Raw genomic sequence first — 23383 nt, forward strand, 5'->3', positions numbered from 1 at the left:
GAACCTGATGCTGGGAAAGATTGAAGGCAGGAGGAGAAGGGGACAACAGAGGATGAGATGGTTGGATGGCATCACTGACTCAATGGATATGAGTTTGAGCAAGCTCTGGGAGCTGGTGATGGACAGGGAAGCCTGGCATACTGCAGTCCATGGGGTTGCAAAGAGTCAGACATGACTGAGTGATTGAACTGAACTAAACTAAACTGTCTTTATTTAGAGTCTGGGCATGGTTTAAAGAGATGCATATGGGGACCAAGTTGACAAAATGTGTTTAATTTATTGATTCAATTTGAATAGGTCATAGAGGGCCCTATTCTTTGGTCAAACATTAGCCTGGATATGTCTGTAAGGATGTTTCTAGATGAGATAAACATTTGCATTCACAGGCCGAATGGAGCAGATTACCCTGCATGATATAAGTGGGTCTCATTCAGTCAGATGAAGGCCAGAATAGAAGAAAAATGCTGATTCTCTCATGAGGAACATGGAAATTCTGCCTGACTGTCTTAAGCTGGAATGTTGGTCTTTCCCTGACTTCAGATTCAAACTGAAACATAGGGTCTTTTTGGAACTTAAGACTCCTGCTTTTGTTCTCAAATTTAAATTATGGGTTCTCCCAGTTCTCAGACCTTTGGAATCAAACTGAAATTACACCATCAGTTCTCCTGGTCGTCCAGATTGTTGATTGTAGATCTTGAGACTTTTCAGCCTCCATAATCACATGAGCCATATCCTTCTAATATACTGATGTTCTGTTTCTCTGGAGAACCCTGAATAAATACAGTAGGCCATCATATCTGTAAATGATGAGAATCGTATTATTTAAATTCAATTATTATGCTTATCTTTCTTGCACTGACTGGTGCCCCCTAATGTGAGTGATAATTGGAATTAAGTTGACCCTTGAACAACACAGTTTTGAACTGCATGGGTTCACTTATACAGATTATTTTTCAATGAATTCATACTACAGAACTACCCAATCTGGGGTTGGTTGAATCTGTTGATCAAGATCAGTGGTTAACCATAAATTTATACATAGATAATTTTTTTTAACGTGAAGGGAGTCATCATCCCTAAACCCTATATTGTTAAGAATCAACTGTATTTTTTTCTTCTGGTTTTAAAGGAAATAAATACTTGAAGTGACTTGTCACTGAATACAATATTTTCTGGAGGCTATTGGTAAATGATTTTGCCAGTTTAAAGAAGATCCCTAGACTGCTAAGTTTTTAAAATTATGAATGAATATTGGATGTTCTCAAGTGCTTTTTCTGCATCCATTTAGATAATCATGTTTTTTCCTTTAATCTGTTAATGCAGTGAATTACATTAGTAATTTCCTAAGTCATTAATCTGCTAAAGTGCATTTCTGGGACAAACCAGACTTGATTATGATGTTTTTATGTTCTTCAGCTTGCAATGTTTTGATAAGGATTTTTATATTTGTGCTCCTTAGTTTGGCTATAAATTTTATTTCTTGTCCTAGTTATGAGCTAGTCTCATAAAATATATTGTGAGATATTTTCTTTTCTTCTACTCTGAATTTTTTGTGAAGAATATGTTTTGCCACATGTGCTTCTCTATTATGGATTAGTTTGGTATGATGTGGAAGGTTTCCTGGTTCACAGGAGACTTTTTCCTCTAGTACATTAATATTTTACTCTTCAAGTAAGAGAATTCTGAGTACAGGTAAACCAACATGCTGAGAGTGGTACAATTGGAGAAAGTAGGGCTGTTCCTGATACATCTTTAATTCTCACAGTCTCTCTCCTAACACACTGTGGCCACCTGCTTTCTCTCTCAGAAACACTTCTGTGTGGTCTTCATGACTCAGTGGCATCAACCCTTCATCACGTTTCCTTTATCTTTCACACTCCTTTTTTTGGCCGCACCATACAGCTTGTGGGATCTCAATTCCCTGACCAGGGGCTGAACCCAGGCCACAGAAATGAAAGCACCAAATCCTAACCAGGGAACTTCCACTTTCATCTTTCTTTTTTTTTTTTTTAACTAATTTATTTTTTATTGAAGGATAATTGCTTTACAGAATTTTGCTGTTTTCTGTCAAACCTCAACATGAATCAGCTTTAGGTATACATATTTCGCCTTTCTTTTGAAGCTCCCTCCTGTCTGCCTCCCCATCTGTATCAACCCTCTAGGTTGATACAGAGCGCCTGTTGAGTTTCCTGAGCCATATAGCAAATTCCCTTTGGCTATCTATTTTACAAACGGTAATGTAGGCTTCCATGTTTACTCTTTCCATACATCTCACCCTCTCCTCCCCTCTTCCCATGTCCATAAGTCTATTCTCTATGTCTGTTTCTCCACTGTTGCCCTGTAAGTAAATTCTTCAGCACCATTTTTCTAGATTCTGTATATATGTGTTAGAATTCGGTATTTATCCTTCTCTTTCTGACTCACTTCACTCTGTATAATAGGTTCTAGGTTCATCCACCTCATTAGAACTGACTCAAATGTGTTCGTCTTTATGGCTGAGTAATATTCCGTTGTGTATATATACCACAGCTTCTTTACCCATTCATCTGTCGATGGACATCTAGCTTGTTTCCATGTTTGAGCTATTGTAAAAAGTGCTGCAATGAATAATAGGATACATGTGTCTCTTTAAATTTTGGTTTCCTCAGGGTATATGCCTAGCAGTGAGATTGCTGGGTCATATGGTGGTTTTATTCCTAGTGTTAAGGAATCTCCATACCATCTTCCATAGTGGCTGTATCAATTTACATTCCCACCAACAGTGCAAGAGTGGTCCCTTTTCTCCACACGCTCTCCAGCATTTATTGTTTGTAGACTTTTTGATGAGGGCCATTCTGACTGGTGTGAGATGATATCTCATTGTAGTTTTGATTTGCATTTCTCTAATAATGAGCAATGTTGAGCATCTTTTCATGTGTTTGCTAGCCAGCTGTATGTTTTCTTTGGAGAAATGTCTGTTGAGGTCTTTTCCCCACTTTTTGATTGGGTTGTTTGTTTTCCTGGTATTGAGTTGTGTGAGCTGCTTGTATATTTGGAAATTAATCCTATGTCAGTTGTTTCATTTGCTCTTCAGTTCAGTTCAGTCTCTCAGTCGTGTCTGACTCTTTGTGACCCCATGAATCACAGCACACCAGGCCTCCCTGTCCATCACCAACTCCCAGAGTTCACTCAAACTTACGTCCATTGAGTCGGTGATGGCATCCAGCCATCTCATCCTCTGTCGTCTCCTTCTCGTCCTGCCCCCAATCCCTCCCAGCATCAGGGTCTTTTCCAATGAGTCAACTCTTCACATGAGGTGGCCAAAGTACTGGAGTTTCAGCTTTAGCATTATTTCTTCCAAAGAGCACCCAGGGCTGATCTCCTTTAGAATGGACTGGTTGGATCTCCTTGCAGTCCAAGGGACTCTCAAGAGACTTCTCCAACATCACAGTTCGAAAGCATCAATTCATTGTCACTCAGCCTTCTTCACAGTCCAACTCTCACATCCATACATGACCACAGGAAAAACCATAGCCTTGACTAGATGAACCTTTGTTGGCAAAGTAATGTCTCTGCTTTTCAATATGCTATCTAGGTTGGTCATAACTTTCCTTCCAAGGAGTAAGTATCTTTTAATTTCATGGCTGCAGTCACCACCTGCAGTGATTTTGGAGCCCCTCAAAATAAAGTCTGATACTGTTTCCACTGTTTCCCCATCTATTTCCCATGAAGTGATGGGACCAGATGCCATGATTCTCATTTTCTGAATTTTGAGCTTTAAGCCAACCTCCTCTCCTCTTTTACTACAAACAAAGCTAGTGGAGGTGATGGAATTCCAGTTGGGCTATTTCAAATCCTGAAAGATGATGCTGTGAAAGTGCTGCACTCAATATGCCAACAAATTTGGAAAACTCAGCAGTGGCCACAGGACTGGAAAGGGTCAGTTTTCATTCCAATCCCTAAGAAAGACAATGCCAAAGAATGCTCACACTACTGCACAGTTGCACTCATCTCACACGCTAGTAAAGTAATGCTCAAAATTCTCCAAGCCAGGCTTCAGCAATACGTGAACCGTGAACTTCCAGATGTTCAAGCTGGTGTTAGAAAAGGCAGAGGAACCAGAGATCAAATTGCCAACATCCACTGGATCATTGAAAAAGCAAGAGAGTTCCAGAAAAACATCTATTTCTGCTTTATTGACTATGCCAAAGCCTTTGACTGTGTGGATCACAATAAACTGTGGAAAATTCTGAAAGAGATGGGAATACCAGACCCCCTGACCTTCCTCTTGAGAAACCTGTATGCAGGTCAGGAAGCAACAGTTAGCACTGGACATGGAACAACAGACTGGTTCTAAACAGGAAAAGGAGTACGTCAAGGCTGTATACTGTCACCCTGCTTATTTAACTTATATGCAGAGTACATCATGAGAAACGCTGGGTTGGAAGAAGCACAAGCTGGAATCAAGATTGCTGGGAGAAATATCAATAACCTCAGATATGCAGATGACACTACCCTTATGGCAGAAAGTGAAGAGGAACTAAAAAGCCTCTTGATGAAAGTGAAAGAGGAGAGTGAGAAGGTTGGCTTAAAGCTCATTTGCTATTATTTTCTCCCATTCTGAGTGTTGTCTTTTCACCTTGCTTATAGTTTCCTTTGCTGTGCAAAAGCTGTTAAGTTTAAACAGGTCCCACTTGTTTACTTTTGTTTTTATTTCCATTACTCTAGGAGGTGGGTCTAGAGGATCTTTGTTTGATTTATGTCATTGAGTGTCCTGCCTATGTTTTCCTCTAAGAGTTTTATAGTTTTGGGTCTTGCATTTAGGTCTTTAATCCATTTTGAGTCTATCTTTGTGAATGGTGTTAGGAAGCATTCTGATTTCATTCTTGTACATATAGCTGTCCAGTTTTCCCAGCACCATTTGTTGAAGAGGCTGTCTTTGCCACATTGTATATTCTTGCCTCCTTTGTCAAAAATAAGGTACCCATAGGTGCGTGGGTTTATTTCTGGGCTTTCTGTCTTGTTCCATTGGTCTATATTTCTGTTTTTGTGCCAGTATCATACTGTCTTGATGACTGTAGCTTTGTAGTATAACCTGAAGTCAGGAATCTTGATTTCTCCAGCTCCTTTCTTCTTTCTCAAGAGTGCTTTGGCTATTCAGGGTCTTTTGTGTTTCCATATGAATTGTGAAATTTTTGTTTTAGTTCTGTGAAAAATGCCATTGGTAGTTTGATAGGGATCACATTGACTCTGTAGATTGCATTTGGTAGTATAGTCATTTTCACAATATTGATTCTTCCTAGCCAGGAACATGGAATATCTCTCCATCTGTTTATGTCATCTTTGATATCTTTCATTAGTGTCTTATAATTTTCTGTGTACAGTTCTTTTGTCTCTTTAGGTAAGTTTATTCCTAGATATTTAATTCTTTTCATTGTAATGGTGAATGAGATTGATTCCTTAATTTCTCTTTCTGATTTTTCATTGTTAGTATATAGAAATGCAAGTGATTTCTATGTATTGATTTTGTATCCTGCAACTTACTATCTTTAGGGTTTTCTATGTACAGTATCATGTCATCTGCAAACAGTGAGAGCTTTACTTCTTTTCTGATCTGGATTCCTTTTATTTCTTTTTATTCTCTGATTGCTGTAGCTAGGACTTCCAGAACTATGCTGAATAATAGCAGCAAAAGTGGACACCTTTGTCTTGTTCCTGATCTTTGGGGAAATGCTTTCTGCTTTTTACCACTGAAAATAATGTTTGCTATAGGCTTATCATATATGGCCTTTACTATGTTGAGGTAGGTTCCTTCTATGCCCATTTTTTGAGGAGTTTTAATCATAAATAGGTGCTGAATTTTGTCAAAGGCTTTTTCTGCATCTATTGAGATGATCATGTGGTTTTTATCTTTAAATTTGTTAATACGGTATATCACATTGATTGATTTGCATATATTGAAGAATCCTTGCATCCCTGGAATAAACCCAACTTGATCATGGTGTATGAGCTTTATGATGTGTTGCTGAATTCTGTTTGCTAAAATTTTGTTGAGGATTTTTGCATCTATGTTCATCAGTGATATTGGCCTGCAGTTTTCTTTTTTGTGTTGTCTTTGTCTGGTTTTGGTATCAGGGTGATGGTGGCCTCATAGAATGAGTTTGGAAATGCTCCTTCTGTTGGGGTCTTTTAATGGACCAGGACCTGGTAGTCCAGAGGCGATGATAAGAAAGTGAAAGAGAGAAAGAGGCTGATACTCCCTGGTTTACTCAGAAAACCAATAAAGTCCTTGATACAGGACTTGCATCTCTCATGAAGGTACCGGGTGCCCTCTCGAGGAGGGGTGAAGGCACAGAGTGATTTCTCGAGAGAGTCTTGGAAGCCCGGGCAGGAGAGTGAGCAAGACGGGTCTCTATGCTCCAGGAAATCAGCCGAAGAGAGAGAGAGAGAGAGAAAGACATGGGGACCCAAGCTTTGATGGAGCAAAGTTGCTTTAATGATTTTTCTGTGAGTATATATAGGTTGTAGTACAATAAGTTTCTTTAATCAATGATGAAGATCAGAAAATCAAACGTACAGTGACCATTACCAAGGGAACAAGGGATGATGATGGTCACAAGGTCAGGAGACAATCCATATCGCAAGAAAGGGGATTGAGACTAAGCAGTTTTATCGTAAAGAGAATGTTTCCTAAAGGAGATTCAAGCCTGTCTTACACAATGACCCCAGGTCCTGGGAGCAGTGTGCTGTTCCGCTTAAAAGGATACAAAGGACTTGTGAGAAACAGCACGTAGGAATCCTCCTGTTAAACATTCCCTGACATCCTTCCTCTGCAGTTTTTTGAAAAAGTTTTAGAAGGATAGGCATTAGCTCTCTCTAAATGTTTGATAGAATTCTCCTGTGCAGCCATCTGGTCCTGGGCCTTTGTTTTTTGAAAGATTTCTGATCACAGCTTCAATTTTAGTGCTTGTAATTGGGTTGTTCATAATTTCTATTTCTTCCTGGTTCAGTCTTGGAAGATTGAACTTTTCGAAGAACCTGTCCATTTCTTCCAGGTTATCAATTTTATTGTCATATAATTGTTCATAATAGTCTCTCATAATCTTTTGTATTTCTGCATTATCTGTTGTAACCTCTCCTTTTTCGTTTCTAATTTTGTTGATTTGATTCTTCTCTCTTTTTTTCTTGATGAGTCTGGCTAAGGGTTTGTCAATTTTGTTTATCTTCTCAAAGAACCAGCTTTTAGTTTTATTAATCTTTACTATTATGTGAACCGTGAACTTCCTGACATTCAAGCTGGTTTTAGAAAAGGCAGAGGAACCAGAGATCAAATTGCCAACATCCACTGGATCATTGAAAAAGCAAGAGAGTTCCAGAAAAACATCTATTTCTGCTTTATTGACTATGCCAAAGCCTTTGACTGTGTGGATAACAATAAACTGTGGAAAATTCTGAAAGAGATGGGAATACCAGACCACCTGATCTGCCTCTTGAGAAATTTGTATGCAGGTCAGGAAGCAACAGTTAGAACTGGACATGGAACAACAGACTGGTTCCAAATAGGAAAAGGAGTTCGTCAAGGTTGTATACTGTCACCCTGTTTATTTAACTTATATGCAGAGTACATCATGAGAAACGCTGGACTGGAAGAAACACAAGCTGGAATCAAGATTGCCAGGAGAAATATCAATAACCTCAGATATGCAGATGACACCACCCTTATGGCAGAAAGTGAAGAGGAACTAAAAAGCCTCTGGATGAAAGTGAAAGTGGAGAGTGAAAAAGTTGGCTTAAAGCTCAGCATTCAGAAAATGAAGATCATGACATCTGGTCCCATCACTTCATGGGAAATAGATGGGAAAACAGTGGAAACAGTGTCAGACTTTATTTTGGGGGACTCCAAAATCACTGCAGATGGTGACTGCAGCCATGAAATTAAAAGACACTTACTCCTTGGAAGGAAAGTTATGACTAACTTAGATAGCATATTGAAAAGCAGAGACATTACTTTGCCAACAAAGGTTCATCTAGTCAAGGCTATGGTTTTTCCAGTGGTCATGTATGGATGTGAGAGTTGGACTGTGAAGAAGGCTGAGCGCCGAAGAATTGATGCTTTTGAACTGTGGTGTCAGAGAAGACTCTTGAGAGTCCCTTGGACTGCAAGGAGATCCAACCAGTCCATTCTGAAGGAGATCAGCCCTGGGTGTTCTTTGGAAGGAATGATGCTAAAGCTGAAACTCCAGTACTTTGGCCACCTCATGCGAAGAGTTGACTCATTGGAAAAGACCCTGATGCTGGGAGGAATTGGGGGCAGGAGGAGAAGGGGACAACAGAGGATGAGATGGCTGGATGGCATCACTGACTCGACTGACGTGAGTCTGAGTGAACTCCGGGAGTTGGTGATGGACAGGGAGGCATGGCGTGCTGCAATTCATGGGGTCGCAAAGAGTCAGACACGACTGAGCGACTGATCTGATCTGATCTGTTTCTTTCATTTCTTTTTCATTTATTTCTGCTCAGATCTTTATGATTTCTTTCCTTGTACTAATTTTGAGGGTTTTTTTCTTCTTCTTTTTCCAGTTGCTCTAGGTGTAAAGTTAGGTTGTGTATTTGATGTTTTTCTTGTTTCTTAAGGTAGGATTGTATTGCTGTAAACTTCCCTCTTAAAACTGCTTTTGCTGCATCCCATAGGTTTGGAGTTGTTTCCAATTTCACCTTTCTTAATAAAGAAGTTCTGTCTGCCTGTCTCTCTCACTTTCTCTCAGTCATAGCTATCCGTATGTAGGTGTCTAGTAACTAATCATGTCTTTTAAATTATGCTGTTATTTTTTATCAGGATTGTTCCAAACCTGCTATGGTTTGAATGCTCTATTCAAATCCTATTCTTGCCTCATCTCCAATTATATTTTTGTCTGCAATTTTATTCAACAGAAAAATTTCATATATATATATATATATATATATATATACACACACACTATACTCCAGAAGAAACATCTATATTCATTCCTTGACTAATTTGTGCCACCAATCTGTACCTGGAGTCTCAAACTGTTGTTTCCTCTGTCTGGTAGATACCCATATTACTTTATCATACTTTTCATTCAGTCTCTGCCCAAGTATCACCTACCATAGAGATCTTCTACATATCCAACCGGATATCCACTTGCGAAAAAATAAAGTTGGACCTCTGCCACACATCTGAGGCATACCTCAGAAATACAGGTTTGGAATATTGCAGGAAAACAAGTCATACAATATTTTTGGTTTCCCAGTACATATAAAACTTATGTTCAAAGGAGACACAGACATAAAGGACAGACTTTTGGACACAGTGGAGGAAGGAGAGGGTGGGATCAGTTGAGAGAATAGCATTGAAACATATGCATTACCATGTATAGAACAGATAGCCAGTGGGAGTTTGATGTGTACCGCAGGGAACCCAAAGCCATTGCTGTATGACAACCTATAGGGATCAGGTTGGGATGGAGATGGGATGGGTATTCAAGAGAGAGGGCACACATGAATACTTATGGCTTATTCATGTTGATGTATGGAAAAATCATCACAATATTGTAATTAGCCTCCAATTAAATAAATAAATAATTTTAAAAATTATGCTCACATCATACTGTAGTCTATTAAGTGTGCAATAGCATTAACTTTAAACAATGTACATACCTTCAGTAAAAATACCTTATTGCTAAAAAACGTTACACGTCATCAGCCTTCAAAAGGTCATAATCTTTTTGCTGGTGGAAGCTCTTGCCTTGATGTTGATGGCTGCTGACTAAGCAGACTGGTGGTTGCCAAAGGCTGGGTGGCTGTGGTAACTTCTTAAAATAAGGCAACAGTGAAATTTACATGATATTCTTAATCCTTTGTTGTTATTTCAACAGTCTTCACAGCATGTTTATCAGGAATAGATTTCATATCAAGAAATCACTTTTCTTGCTCATCCATATGAAAAAATTCTTCCTCCATTAAAGTTTTACCATGAAATTGCAGTGCTTCAATCACATATTAGGCTCTACTTCTAATTTTAGTTCTGTCCCTACTTGTGCTACATCTGTAGTGACGTCCTCTGCTAAATTCTTGAAACTTTCGAAGTCATCAACTTGGGTGGGAATCAACTTCTTCCAAAATATTGTTACATTATGTACTTGCTAAGTAATAAGACTTGAAAGTTGAAATTAATCATTGTTCCATTGGGCTGCAAAGTGCGTACTGTGCTAAAGGAATGAAAGCAACATTAATCTTATTGTACATCTCCATCAGAGCTCATGGGTGACCAGGTGAGTGTTAAATGAGCAATAATATTTTGAGAAGAATCTTTTTTTTTTTTTTCTGAGTGGTAGGTATCAACAATGGGCTTAAAATATTCAGTAAACCATGGGGTAAACAGATATGCTGTCATCCTGGTTTTGTATTTCTATTTATAGAGCATAAGCAGAGTAGATTTAGTGTAATTTTTAAGGGCCCTAGAACTTTGGGAATAGTAAATAAGCATTGCCTTCAACTTAAAGTCACCAGATGACTGATTCTTCCAGCTTCATTTTTCTTTGCCAGGATTGCTTTGGCTATTTGGGGTCTTTTGTGTTTCCATACAAATTAAAATAGTTTTTTTTGTTCTAGTTCTGTGAAAATGCCATTAGTAATTTGAGAGGGATTGCACTGAATCTGTAGATTGTCTTGGGTAGTATAGTCATTTTGGCAATATTGATTATTCCAATCCAAGCACATGGAATATCTTTCCAAATGTTTGTGTCACCTTTGATTTCTTTTATCAGTCTCTCATAGTTTTTGGAGTATAGGTCTTTTCCCTCCTTAGGTAGGTTTATTCCTAGGTATTTGACTCTTTCTGATTCAGTGGTAGATAGGATTGTTTCCTTCTCTTTCTGATCTTTCACTGTCCATGTATTAGAAATGCAACAGATTTCTGTGTATTAATTTCATATTCTGCAGATTTACTGAATTTGTTGATGAGCTGTAGTAGTTTTCTGGTAGTATCCTTAGAATTTTCTATGTATAATATCATACCATCTGCAAACAGTGGAAGTTTTAATACTTCTTTTCCAATTTGGATTGCTTTTCTTTATTTTTCTTCTCTGACTGCTGTGGCTAGGACTTCCAAAACTATGTGGAACAAAAGTCACAAGAGTGGACATCCCAGTCTTCTTCCTGATCTTAGAGGAAATGCTTTCAGCTCTTCGTCACTGATTATGAGAGTGGCTGTGGGTTTCTCATATATGACCTTTATTATGTTGAGTTACGTTCCCTCTATGCCCACTTCCTGGAGAGGATTTTATCATAAATTGATGTTGAATTTTGTCAGAAGCTTCTTCTGCACCTCTTGAAATGATCATATGGTTTTTATTCTTCACTTTGTTAATGTGGTGTATCACACTGATTGACTTGTGGATATTGAAAACACCTTGCACCCATGGGGTAAATTCCACTTGATCATGGTATATGGTGCTTTTAATGTGTTATTGGATCAGTTTGCTAGTATTTTGTTGAGGATTTTTGAGTCTATGTTCATCAGTGATATTGGCCTGCAATTTTCTTTGTTTTTTTAAATTTTACATATATTTTAATTTTATTTTTAGAATTTATTTTAAGTGGCCTTCAATTTTCTTTTTATGGTTTTGGTATCAGGGTGATTGTGGCCTCATGGAGTAAGTTTGGATTTGTTCCTTCCTCTGCAAGTTTTTGGAAGAATTTCAGAAGGATAGTTATTAACTCTTCTCTAAATCTTTGATAGAATTTACCTATGAAGACCTCAGTCCTGGAGTTTTGTTTGTTGGGAGTCTTTAAACCATAGTTTCAATCTTAGTATTTGTGTTTGTTCTGTTCATATTTTCTATTTCTTACTGGCTCAGACTTGGAAGGTGGTACCTTTCTAAGAATTTTTTCATTTCTTCTAGGTTGTCCATTTTGTTGGTGTATAGTTGCAAAATTCAGACTTAAATTGAAGAAAGTAGGGAAAACCAGTAAACCATTCAAGTATGGTTGAGAACTAAATCAAAGTCCTTACAATTATACAGTAGAAGTGACAAAAGATTCAAGGGGCTAGATTTGATAGAGTGTCTGAAGAACTATGGATGGAAGTTCACAACATTGTACAGGAGGCCGTGATCAAAACCATCCCCAAGAAAAAGAAACTTGAAAAGGCAATGTGGTTGTCTGAGGAGGCCTTACAAATAGCTGAATAAAGAAGGGAAGCAAAAAGAAAAGGAGAAAAAAAAATATATATATATATATCCATCCGAATGCAGAGTTCCAAAGAATAGCAAGGAGAGATAAGATAGCCCTCCTACGTGATCAATGCAAAGAAATAGAGGAAAACAATAGAATGGGAAAGTCTAGAGACCTCTTCAAGAAAATAAAGATACCAAGGGAACATTTCATGCAAAGATGGGCACAATAAAGGACAGCAACAGTATGAACCTAAAAAAAGCAGAAGATATTAAGAAGAGGTGGCAAGAATACACAAAAGAACTATACAAGAAAGATCTTCATGATCCAGGTAACCATAATGGTGTGATCACTCACCTAGAGCCAGACATCCTGGAATGTGAAGTCAAATGGGCCTTAGGAAGCATCACTATGGACAAAGCTAGTGGAGGTGATGGAATTCCAGATGAGCTGTTTCAAATCCTAAAAGACGTGCTATGAAAGTGCTGCACTCACTATGAAAGCAAATTTGGAAAACTCAGCAGTGGTCACAGCACTGGAAAAGGTCAGTTTTCATTCCAATCCCAAAGAAAAGCAATGCCAAAAATGTTCAAACTATGACACAATTGCATTCATCTCACACGCTAGTAAAGTAATGCTCAAAATTCTCCATGCTAGGTTTCAACAGTATGTAAACCAAGAACTTCCAGATGTTCAAGCTGGATTTAGGAAAGGCAGAGGAACCAGAGATCAAATTGTGAACATCCATTGGATCATAGAAAAAGCAAGGGAATTCCAAAAAAACATCTGCTGCTGCTGCTGCTGCTAAGTTGCTTCAGTCTGCTTTATTGACTACATTAAAGCCTTTAACTGGCTTTTCCGGTAAGCGGCCTGAGGTGACCCCTAAAAATGGTGCGCTATTCACTTGACCCAGAAAACCCCACAAAATCATGCAAATCAAGAGGTTCAAATCTTCGTGTTCACTTTAAGAACACTCGTGAAACTGCCCAGGCCATAAAGGGTATGTATATCCGAAAAGCCACCAAGTATCTGAAGGATGTCACTTTAAAGAAGCAATGTGTGCCATTCCGTTGTTACAATGGTGGAGTTGGTAGCTGTGCACAGGCTAAACAGTGGGGCTGGACGCAGGGTCGGTGGCCCAAAAAGAGTGCTGAATTTTTACTACACATGCTCAAAAATGCAGAGAGTAATGCTGAACTTAAGGGCTTAGATGTAGATTCTCTGGTCATTGAGCACATCCAGGTGAACACAGCCCCCAAGATGCGGCACAGGACTTACAGAGCTCACGGTCAGATCAACCCCTACATGAGCTCTCCATGCCACATTGAGATGATCCTTACTGAAAAAGAACAGATTGTTCCTAAACCAGAAGAGGAGGTTGCACAGAAGAAAAAGATATCCCAGAAGAAACTGAAGAAACAAAAACTTATGGCCCGGGAATAAATGCCGCAAAAAATAAATGCAAATAAAAGTAAAAGTGTTGGTTGTCTTAATTAGTAAATGTATTTCACGTGTTAGCACAAAATGGATCAAATGAGTTTTCATTAACAGGTTGTTTTGCATCTTTTGGTACTTTGTATAAAATGGAATTGAGAACATGAAAAAAAAAAAAAAGCCTTTAACTGTGTGGATCACAACACTGTGGAAAATTCTTAAAGAGATGGGAATACCAGACTACTTTACCTATCTCCTGAGAAATCTATATGCAGGTCAAGAAGCAACAGCTAGAACTGGACATGGAACAATGGACTGGTTTCAGATGGGGAAAGGAGTACATGAAGGCTGTATATTGTCACCCTGCTTATCTAACCTATATGCAGAGTACATCATGAGAAATGCCAGGCTGGATGAGGCACACACTGGAATCAAGATTGCTGGGAGAAATATCAAGAACTTCAGATATACAGGTGACACCACCCTTATGGCAGAAAGTGAAGAAGAACTAAAGAGCCTCTTGATGAAAGTGAAAAAGGAGAATGAAAAAGCTAGCTTAAAACTCAACATTGAAAAAACTAAGATCATGGCATCAGTTCCCATCACTCATGGCAAATAGATGGGGAAACAATGGAAACAGTGACAGACTTTAGTTTCTTAAGCTCCAAAATCACTGCAGATGGTGACTGCAGCCACGAAATTAAAAGACACTTGCTCCTTGGAAGAAAAGCTATGACCAACCTATATAGCATATTAAAAAGCAGAGACATTCCTTTGCTGACAAAGGTCTGTCTAGTCAAAGCTATGGTTTTTCCAGTAGTCATATATGGATGTGAGAGTTGGACCATAAAGAAAGCTGAGCGCCAAAGAATTGATGCTTTTGAACTGTGGTGTTGGAGACTTTTGAGAGTCTCTTGGACTGCAAGGAGATCCAACCAGTCAATCCTAAAGGAAATCAGTTCTGAATATTCATTGGAAGGACTGATGCTGAAGCTGAAGCTCCAGTACTTTGGCTACCTGATGTGAAGAACTGCCTAAGTGGAAAAGACCCTGATGCTGGGAAAGATTGAAGGCAGGAGGAGAAGGGGACAACTGAGGTTGAGATGGTTGTATGGCATCACAGACTCGATGGACATAAGTGACTGAACTGAACTGATTTTTTTATAAGAACTTCAGGAAGATTGTTGTTAATCTTTAACTGTTTGGTAGAATTCACCCAGAGAAGCCATTGACCCCAGATTTTTCTTTCTTGGGAAAGTTTTCATTACTGATTATAGTATAGGTCTGTTATGATTTTCTATTTCCTCTTGAGTCAATTTTGGTAGTTTGTTTTTTCAGCCAGGTTATCTAATTTTTAGTGTGCAATTGTCCATAGTACTCATTTTAAGGGAGGTTGATAGTGATGCCCCCACTTTTATTTCTTCTTGTTTGCACTTTCTCTCTTTTCTTAGTCTAGCTAATGTTTTTGAATTTTATTGATCTTTTCAAAAAACCAACTTCTGGTTTTTATCATTTTTCTCTCTTTTCCATTTCAATGATCCTTGTTTTAATCTTACTGTGTTGTTTCTTCTTTCAGTTTAGTTTGCTAATTTTTTTTTAGTTCCTTAGTGTATAAAGTTATTAATTTGAGACTGTATTATTTTTAAATGTAAGCATTTACAATTATAAATTTCCCCCTGAGCTCTGCTTATGCTGCATTCAAAAAGCTTGGTTATATTATGTTTTCGTTTTCATTTATCTCACATGTTGGTATCCTTTGTAATATCTTACAGATCCCTGGGGCTCTGTTCATTTTCCCTTGTTCTTTTTTTCCCCTTCTGCCTTACACTAGATAATCTCAATTGTCCTCTCTACAAGTTCATTGGTTCTTTGTTCTGCTTTCTCAAAACTGTTACTGAGCCTTTCTAGTGACTTTTTCATCTTAGGTATAATACTTTTCTGCTCTTGTGAACGTGCTAAGTTCCTTCAGTCGTGTCCAACTCTTTGTGGCCTTATGGACCATAGCTGGGGCTCCTCAGTCCATGGGATTCTGCAGGCAAGAATACTGCGGCGGGTTGCCATGCTCTCCTCCAGGAGGTCTTCCCGACCCAAGGATCCACACTGTGTCTCTATGTCTCCTGAGTTGGCAGGCAGGCTCTTTACCACTAGTGCCACCTGGGAAGCCCAGTTTTCAGCTCTAGATTTTCTATTTGTTTTATTTTAATAATTTCTGTCTCAATACTAATACCTTCTATTTGAGGAAACATTGTTTTTATGCTTTCTTTTAGTGCTTTAGGTGTGGTTTCTTTTAGCTCTTTGAACATTTTAAAAGTAGATAAAGGCTTTGTTTAGAGATTTCAATGTCTGTTCTCCCTCAGAAAGAATTTCAGTTGATCATTTTTCTTTCCCCCATGAATGGCCATACTTTCTTGTCTTTGCATGACAGGATTTTTTGTTGAAAACTAAATATTTAAAATATTATAATGTGATGATTCTTAGAGTTTCCCCTTTCCCAGGGCTTGTTGTTTTTGCTTGTTTGTTTGTTGGTGTTTAGTGACTATTTTGAACTAGTTCTGTAAAGTCTGGATTCTTTGTTGTCTAATGATGAACTTGGTTATCAGCTAATGACTAATGGAGATTTCTTCAAACATCTGGAACTAATAAATTTCCCATTCTTTGCCAAAGGGCTTTGTGTGCATGTTGGCACATGCCTTTAGCACTCAGGCAGGTGACAACTCTGCTGCCTGCTTCTGCAGAGCCTCGAAGTCAGCCAGAGCTGAGGGCTTAGGGCTTTCTCATATCTTTCCTGAGTATGTGCACAAGCTACATGAGTGTGGCCTTCTAGATTCCCAGGAATATGTCAGAGCCTTTCAAAGCTCCAGGAGTCATCTCATTTGTCAGGTTTTTAAAATGCTTATTTGGCTTGAAGGAAATGGCAACCCACTCCAATATCCTTGCCTGGGGAACTCCATGGACAGAGGAGCCTGCTACTGCTACTACTGCTAAGTCACTTCAGTCGTGTCCGACTCTGTGCGACCCCAGAGACGGCAGCCCACCAGGCTCCCCCGTCCCTGGGATTCTCCAGACAAGAACACTGGAGTGGGTTGCCATTTCCTTCTCCAATGCATGAAAGTGAAAAGTGAAAGTGAAGTCACTCAGTCGTGTCCGACCCTCAGCGACTCCATAGACTGCAGCCTACCAGGCTCCTCCATCCATGGGATTTTCCAGGCAAGAGTACTGGAGTGGGGTGCCATTGCCTTCTCTGACAATCCATGCGGTTACAAAGAGTCGGACACAACTGAGCGACTAATACAGACACACACATTTTTTTTTGCCCCAAACCAACTGTTATCTATCATCATAGCCTCAATATTATGACATTTGCTTGCAAATTTTTTTGACAAGTGTTCTCCAGGGGAAGACTTTTAGCACTGGTTGAGCACCAAATCAGGTGTAATACAGACAAGGCTTTCAAGTGGAGTCTTCCAGGGAGCCATCAGATAGGTCAGATGGGTACACAACTTTGTACCCTTATGTTTTACATGTGTCCCTTAGGAGCAACCTAAACTGAATTTTCTTTTATTTTAACTTGAAATTTTTGTATTTTAACTGAAGCATCTAGTCCAATGACATTTATTCCAATTACTGATATATTTCAATTTATTAATATTTCTCATATCTTACTTTTGCTAATTGTCCTAACTTTTCTATGTTTTGATATCTTTTAATTGTGAAAAATAACACACATTTTTTACATGCAAGAGCATAAATGTGTAGCATAACTCACAAGTCATCAGCATAAATCAAACACCTGTATGATCCCTAGCAGCACTGTGTCCTCTACCCTTCCTTGCATTTATTTGTGGTTTTACCACTGCAGGAAGCATCTCTAAACATTATGATTTACTTTGCTTACTTATGAATACTATACAAAATGGAATCACAGTATACTTATTCAACAATATGTAAGATGTGTTGTTATGCATTGTTTTGGCTCACTCATTTTTCTATGTATTATTCCGTCCATCCCATTATATGAATATACCACAAGTTATTTATTTACTCTGTTAATACACTTTTGATTTTTTTTTCTCTAAGGATTAATAATACTTTAAATATTCTTTTGCATGCATCTCGCTAAGAGTCAGACACGACTAAGCGACTTCACTTTCACTTTTCACTTTCCTGCATTGGAGAAGGAAATGGCAACCCACTCCAGTGTTCTTGCCTGGAGAATCCCAGGGATGGGGGAGCCTGGTGGGCTGCCATCTATGGGGTTGCACAGAGTCGGACATGACTGAAGTGACTTAGCAGCAGCAGCAGCAGCGTGCATTCATTTCTCTAAGGTTTATACATAGCAGTAAAATTGCTAAGAAATAGGGCATGTATATCTTCAACTTTAGTTATAATGCAAAACTGTGTTCCTGAGGATTACCCTCTGACTAGTAGCATCTGAGAATTCCTACTACTTCCCCTCTGCATGAATACATGGAGTTTTCACTTGACAGTGGGTCTGCCATGCTTATTATAGTTTTAAGTTGAAGTTTCCGAATTTTTAATGAGGCTGATTTGGTTACTGGGTTTTTGATATTTTGATATCTTCTTTTGTGAAGTGACTGCTCAAATCTTTTGCCCATTTTTCTCATGTGTAATTTATCTTTTTATTACCTTCTGGATATCAGTTATTTGTTGGTTACATGAGTTTTAAGGGCTTCTCTGATAGCTCAGTTGGTAAAGAATCTGCCTGCAATGCAGGAGACCCTGGTTCGATTCCTGGCTCGGGAAGATCCTCTGGAGAAGGGATAGGCTACCCTCTCCAGTATACTTGGGCTTCCCTGGTGGCTCAGCTGGTAAAGAATCCACCTGTGATCCTTTAAAGATCCACCCACAATGTAGGAGACCTGGGTTCTATCCCTGGGTTGGGACGATCCCCTGGAGAAAGGAAAGGCTACCCACTCCAGTATTCTGGCCTGGAGAATTCCATGGACTGTATAGCCCATGGAGTCACAAAGAGTCAGACACGACTGAGCGACTTTCACTTCAACTTTCACTTAATGAGTTTTAAATATATTCTCCCACTCTGTGGCTTTCCTTTTCACTCTCTTTTTGTTGTCTTTTTCTCTTGTTTTCTAGAGAAAATTGCATAATGAACCCATAAATCTAGCTTCAATGATATCAACATATTTTACACTATTCGATATCTCATGATAGAATTCTTAAAGTTGTCAAACTATGCATGCTTGCATGCCAAGTCACTTCAGTCGTGTCTGACTCTGTGACCCCATGGACTGCAGCCTGCCTGGCTCATCTATCCACGGGATTCTCCAGGCAAGAATACTGCCATTTCCTCCTCCAGGGGATCTTCCCACTCCAGGGATGGAACCCATCTCTATGCCTCCTGCATTGGCAGGTGGGTTCTTTACCTTTAGCACCACCTGGAGTTATCATGTTATTACTTTTCATGTTTATTTTATGATATCTTTCCCTAAAGTGATAAAGTACTCTCATATATAATCTTTTACCTGCTTTATCACTTTGCATCTCCCATTTTGGTCAATAATGCATCTGGAGTTGATTCTGTGTACATGGACACACAATTTGTCCACATTATTTATTGAAAAAAATTCTTTTATCCAAAGCTCTGCAGTGCCACTTTCGGCACTCACTGTCTTTCTTTCTCTTTCTCTCTCAGCCTCCAGCTGGCCCTCCAGAACCCAAATCAGGTCTAGCTGGGGTTCCTGACCTAAATTAATACTGAGAAGGGATGTCCCATTCTCACAACCAGCCAGCGCCTTGTTTGCATTCCTGCCATGCCCCTGCGGCTGGCCCTGGGAACTGTCTGTGACTATTCACATTAGCAGAGTTGAACACTTGAGAGAGAAACTGTATGGTCTGCAAAGCCTAAAATATTTACTACCTGACCTGCACGAGTTTTCTATTGCTGCTGTAACAAATTGCCACAAACTTAGTCATTTAAAACAACACAAATCTCTCCTCCTATAAAGTTCTAAAATCACTTTCCCTGGATAAAAGTCAAGGCGCCAGTTCCCTCAGGAGACTCTAGGAGACCATCTGTTTTCTCATCAGTTCCAGGTTTTAGGGTTGCATTCCTCATCTTGTGGCTCCTATCTACATCGTCAAAGCCTCCATTTAGCATCTTTAAATCTCTCCTTGCTTCCATGGTCACATCATCTTTTCTCTTGTAAGGACCCTTATGAATACATGGGGCCCACCAGGATAATCTAGGATCATCTCTCCATCACAAATCCTTAATTTAATCACATCTGCAAAGTCCCCTTTGCCATAAAAGGTAACATTCACAGGTCTTGGGGATTAGGACTTGGACAGATTGGGGTGAGGGGTGGATTATTTGGCCTACCATATGGCCCTTAAAAAAAGTGTTTTGCTGTGATCATACCTTGATACTGTGTATTTTGGAGAAAATTCCATTAAATCTAAGTTCCATTAACCAACAAAACTTTTCTCTGACTGCTGTTCTATACTATATCTGGGAAAACTTCCCTGAGATTCAGTCTATGTCTTTCCTCAGTTTGATTTCTCTAATTTTGAAGAAAATGTATACTCTGGTTAAAGGTTTGCCATTAACAGCAACAACAATTAGCTGGTATCTCCTAGTGAATACCCTGCTATTTAGCAGATAGTTCCTTTAAAATGAACAGCTTCTCAAGGCTATTTCACACCTGAGTAATATTACTGAGTCCACATGTGAAAGCCTTGGCTGAAGCTGCCTCCACTCATCTCATGACTCATGTTATCAGTTATTCTTGTTCCAAAGCAAAGGGCTGGCAGACTTGGATGAAAGCTCATTTGCAAAGGTTTTAAAGATGTGGGCTGAAAACCTGGGCTGATTTGCATCTCCCTGCCCAGAAATTCATGTACTGAAATCCTAGTCTCCAATATCTCAGAATGTTGACTTTATTTGAAAATAGAATTGTTATAGAGTTAACCAGGGTGAAATGAGGTCAGTAAGGTGAGCCCTGTTCCAATAAGACTGGTGTCTTTTTGGTGTCTTTACACAGGGAGAATACAGCTAAACAGATCCTCCCCTGAATAGATCCAACCCTGCTCACACCTTGTCTTCAGACTTCCAGGTTCCAGAACTGCAAACTGATAAATACGCTGGGTAAGCTACTAAGTCTGTGGTACTTTGTTCTGGCAGCTCTAGCAACTTAGCAAATGTGGTGAGAGACTCTTGCTTCCAAAGGAATTCCAGAGTTGGAATTCCCCGGGAACCAAAAAACCACATGTTCAAAATAAACAAATTGTAATTTCTGTAACACTCTCTTTCCTTTCTGTCAGGATGACATCTACAACAAGCAGGGTTGTGGGGTAGGGGCATAAATGTATAGTTAGAAAGATCTACATGTATTCTGGCCATCTGTGTAGCCCAGTTAGCAGTGTATATATATGTACTGACTCATCTGTGTAGCCCAGTGAGTAGCCTAGCTCAGAGTTCAGCCTGACTTGGCTTCACTATCCCAAGCCCACTGCCTAATGTTTGTGTAGTCCTGAGTAAGTTAGCTCCCAACATCTCCGTGCTCCTCAGTATACATCTGTAATACGGGGATGATACTGATACGAACTTCATAGAGTGTTGTGAGGCTTCCTAGGTGGTGCTAGTGGTTAAGAATCTGACTGCCAATGCAGGAGAGTAAGAGAACCAGGTTCAATCCCTGGGTGGGGATCAATCCCCGGAGGAAGAAATGGCAACCCACTCCAGTATTCTTGCCTGGAGAGTCTCATGGACAGAGGAGCCTGGCAGGCTATGGTCCATAGGATCACAGAGTAGGACACAACAGAAGCAACTTAGCACTAGCAATACACACACACACGCACACACATATCACACAATAAATGCAAGCTTTCAACACTCATTGTAATTATTTAATTACTACTCTGGACACTTCCTATAAGTCCCAGAACAGAACTATATGAAATCTAGACACTGGTATTCAAAACAGTAAACTGAAATTTTAACACTGTGGTATTTGCCATATTAAACTTCTCCCTTTACTGAATCTAACCAGGAGCTTGACCTATCCTCTCAAATCTCAAATGAAATTCTTGGCTTTCCTGTGTCCAAAGTCAAAGCCTTGGTTTCTGCCTTCCTCTGAGCCACTCAGCCCTGGTCCTGGTCCTCACATTTGCAGGGATGGCTAATCCCTCCTCCCAGGTGCCCCACCCATGATGCCCCTCTTTTCACTCTCAGAGCCATTTCTTCCCCTGGCCTGGAACCCACCTGCTTCTCTCCCTTTCCTGGTCACTCACTTGCTTCCCTCAGGCACGGCAGTGAGGGCTAATGCCCCAGCTTGCTGTTGGTCCGTCCTACTCTCAAGGAACCAACAGGATGCTTTCATCCTATGAGTCAGAAGGCTGTTTTGTGATGTCAGCTGTGGCCCTGTCTGACTTGTCCTAGGGAGGGGAGGGCTCTGAGGGATGGTGTGAGCCCAGCAGCAGCGCCCTACCACCTCAAATGCCCAGGTCATACAGACTTTTGCAACATCAAGCTTGGGGCCTGGCACTAGCTAAGTGCCCCATCCTTGCCAACCTTGGTCCAACAGACCAACCTGGACCGCCCAACTGTGCCAGGCACAGGTGCCTGGATGGCTCTGAAAACAGAGATATTCAGGGCCCTTCTATGTGGGGAGAGAAGAGAGAAGGATGACATGGTTTTTGCTTGCTCCTCTGACAGCTTTACGCAAATCCCCACGGCCGACCTAATCCACCCTCTAATGGAGCCCAAACCAGCTCAGCCCCCCCAGCTCAGTCCCCCTTATCCCTCCCCCTTAGAACTTGCTAATGCCTAGGGCTGGGAGCTGACCACCTGTCTCCAGGATGCACTTTGGGCCTGGTGTCAAAGGCAAATCCAGGGCCTCAGTTGCGGATGGTGGCAGAAGTATTCTTGGCCAATCCCTGTCACCTTGGCCCAAAATATAAGATGAGGAAATTCAGATACAAAGACCCTCACATGGTATGTTACTGCTTCAGCCCCCAGAGCCAAGAAGGCTTTATGAACCAGCAAGAGAGTAACTCCTTAGGATTCTACCATCAGATATAAGAGATGGGGTGGGAACGGCATGGCAAATCTGCCCTGTCCCCTCCCTCCATCAAAGGCAGTGAAGGCTGGTCCTTTCACACCAACCTGGATACCAATCCTGATGCTGACACATGGCAACTGTGTGACCTTGACTGAGTCATTTAACTCCTTGAGGTGTCTATTTCCCTGTCTGCATAAAGAGTCTGATGGTAGAAGCGTCTTCTTTGCAGGACTGTCTTGTGCTGTGTGTGTGTGTGTGTGATAAGCAGAGACCTCGCTACCATGGAAGGGCTGCTTGTTTCTGCCTCCTCCTGGCTCAGCCCTGTTCACCGTCTTCCTATTCAGGTGCACTCCCCCTTCGCTCAACCCGTGTTCCTTTCTCACTCCACTCATGGGTTTACTGCAGGGTTTTGCAAGGAGAAAGTTGGGAAGTACCTTAGGCAGCCTGAGCCAAGCCACTGGTGGCCAGGAAAGAGAGGAAGAGTAAGGGAAAAAGAGTAAGAGACAGAGAGAGACAGTGAGAGAAAGACATCGACAGAGATAGGAGGAGAGATAGAAGAAGAGAGAAGGGAGAGGGATGGGCAGAGAAAGCCAGAAACAGACATAAAGAAACACAGAGACCAGCAGACAGAGAAACGTGTGTGTCAGCCACATATCCAAAGACAAGAAAGAAACAGACCCAAGGAGTAGGAGGGGGAGGGAACGGAGATGTTGAGAGGGCCAGTCGTGTGCACA

The 23383-nt window shown here is 40.2% G+C and overlaps 1 long non-coding RNA gene and 1 pseudogene across 1 annotated transcript; one reads left to right on the top strand and one right to left on the bottom strand.

Annotated features, from left to right (window-relative positions):
- Positions 1-257: 257 nt before the first annotated feature.
- LOC112447537 (uncharacterized) lies at positions 258-22020 on the bottom strand. The gene is made up of 3 exons (XR_003035737.2): positions 21851-22020; positions 9661-10211; positions 258-797 (listed from the first exon to the last, which is right to left on the bottom strand). It is a non-coding gene; the product is annotated as an uncharacterized lncRNA (long non-coding RNA).
- On the top strand, positions 13032-13702 carry LOC782402 (60S ribosomal protein L17 pseudogene; annotated as a pseudogene).
- Positions 22021-23383: the final 1363 nt, after the last annotated feature.

This window comes from Bos taurus, chromosome 7 (assembly GCF_002263795.3).
Source record: "Bos taurus isolate L1 Dominette 01449 registration number 42190680 breed Hereford chromosome 7, ARS-UCD2.0, whole genome shotgun sequence".
In the NCBI taxonomy this organism is placed as follows: domain Eukaryota; kingdom Metazoa; phylum Chordata; class Mammalia; order Artiodactyla; family Bovidae; genus Bos; species Bos taurus.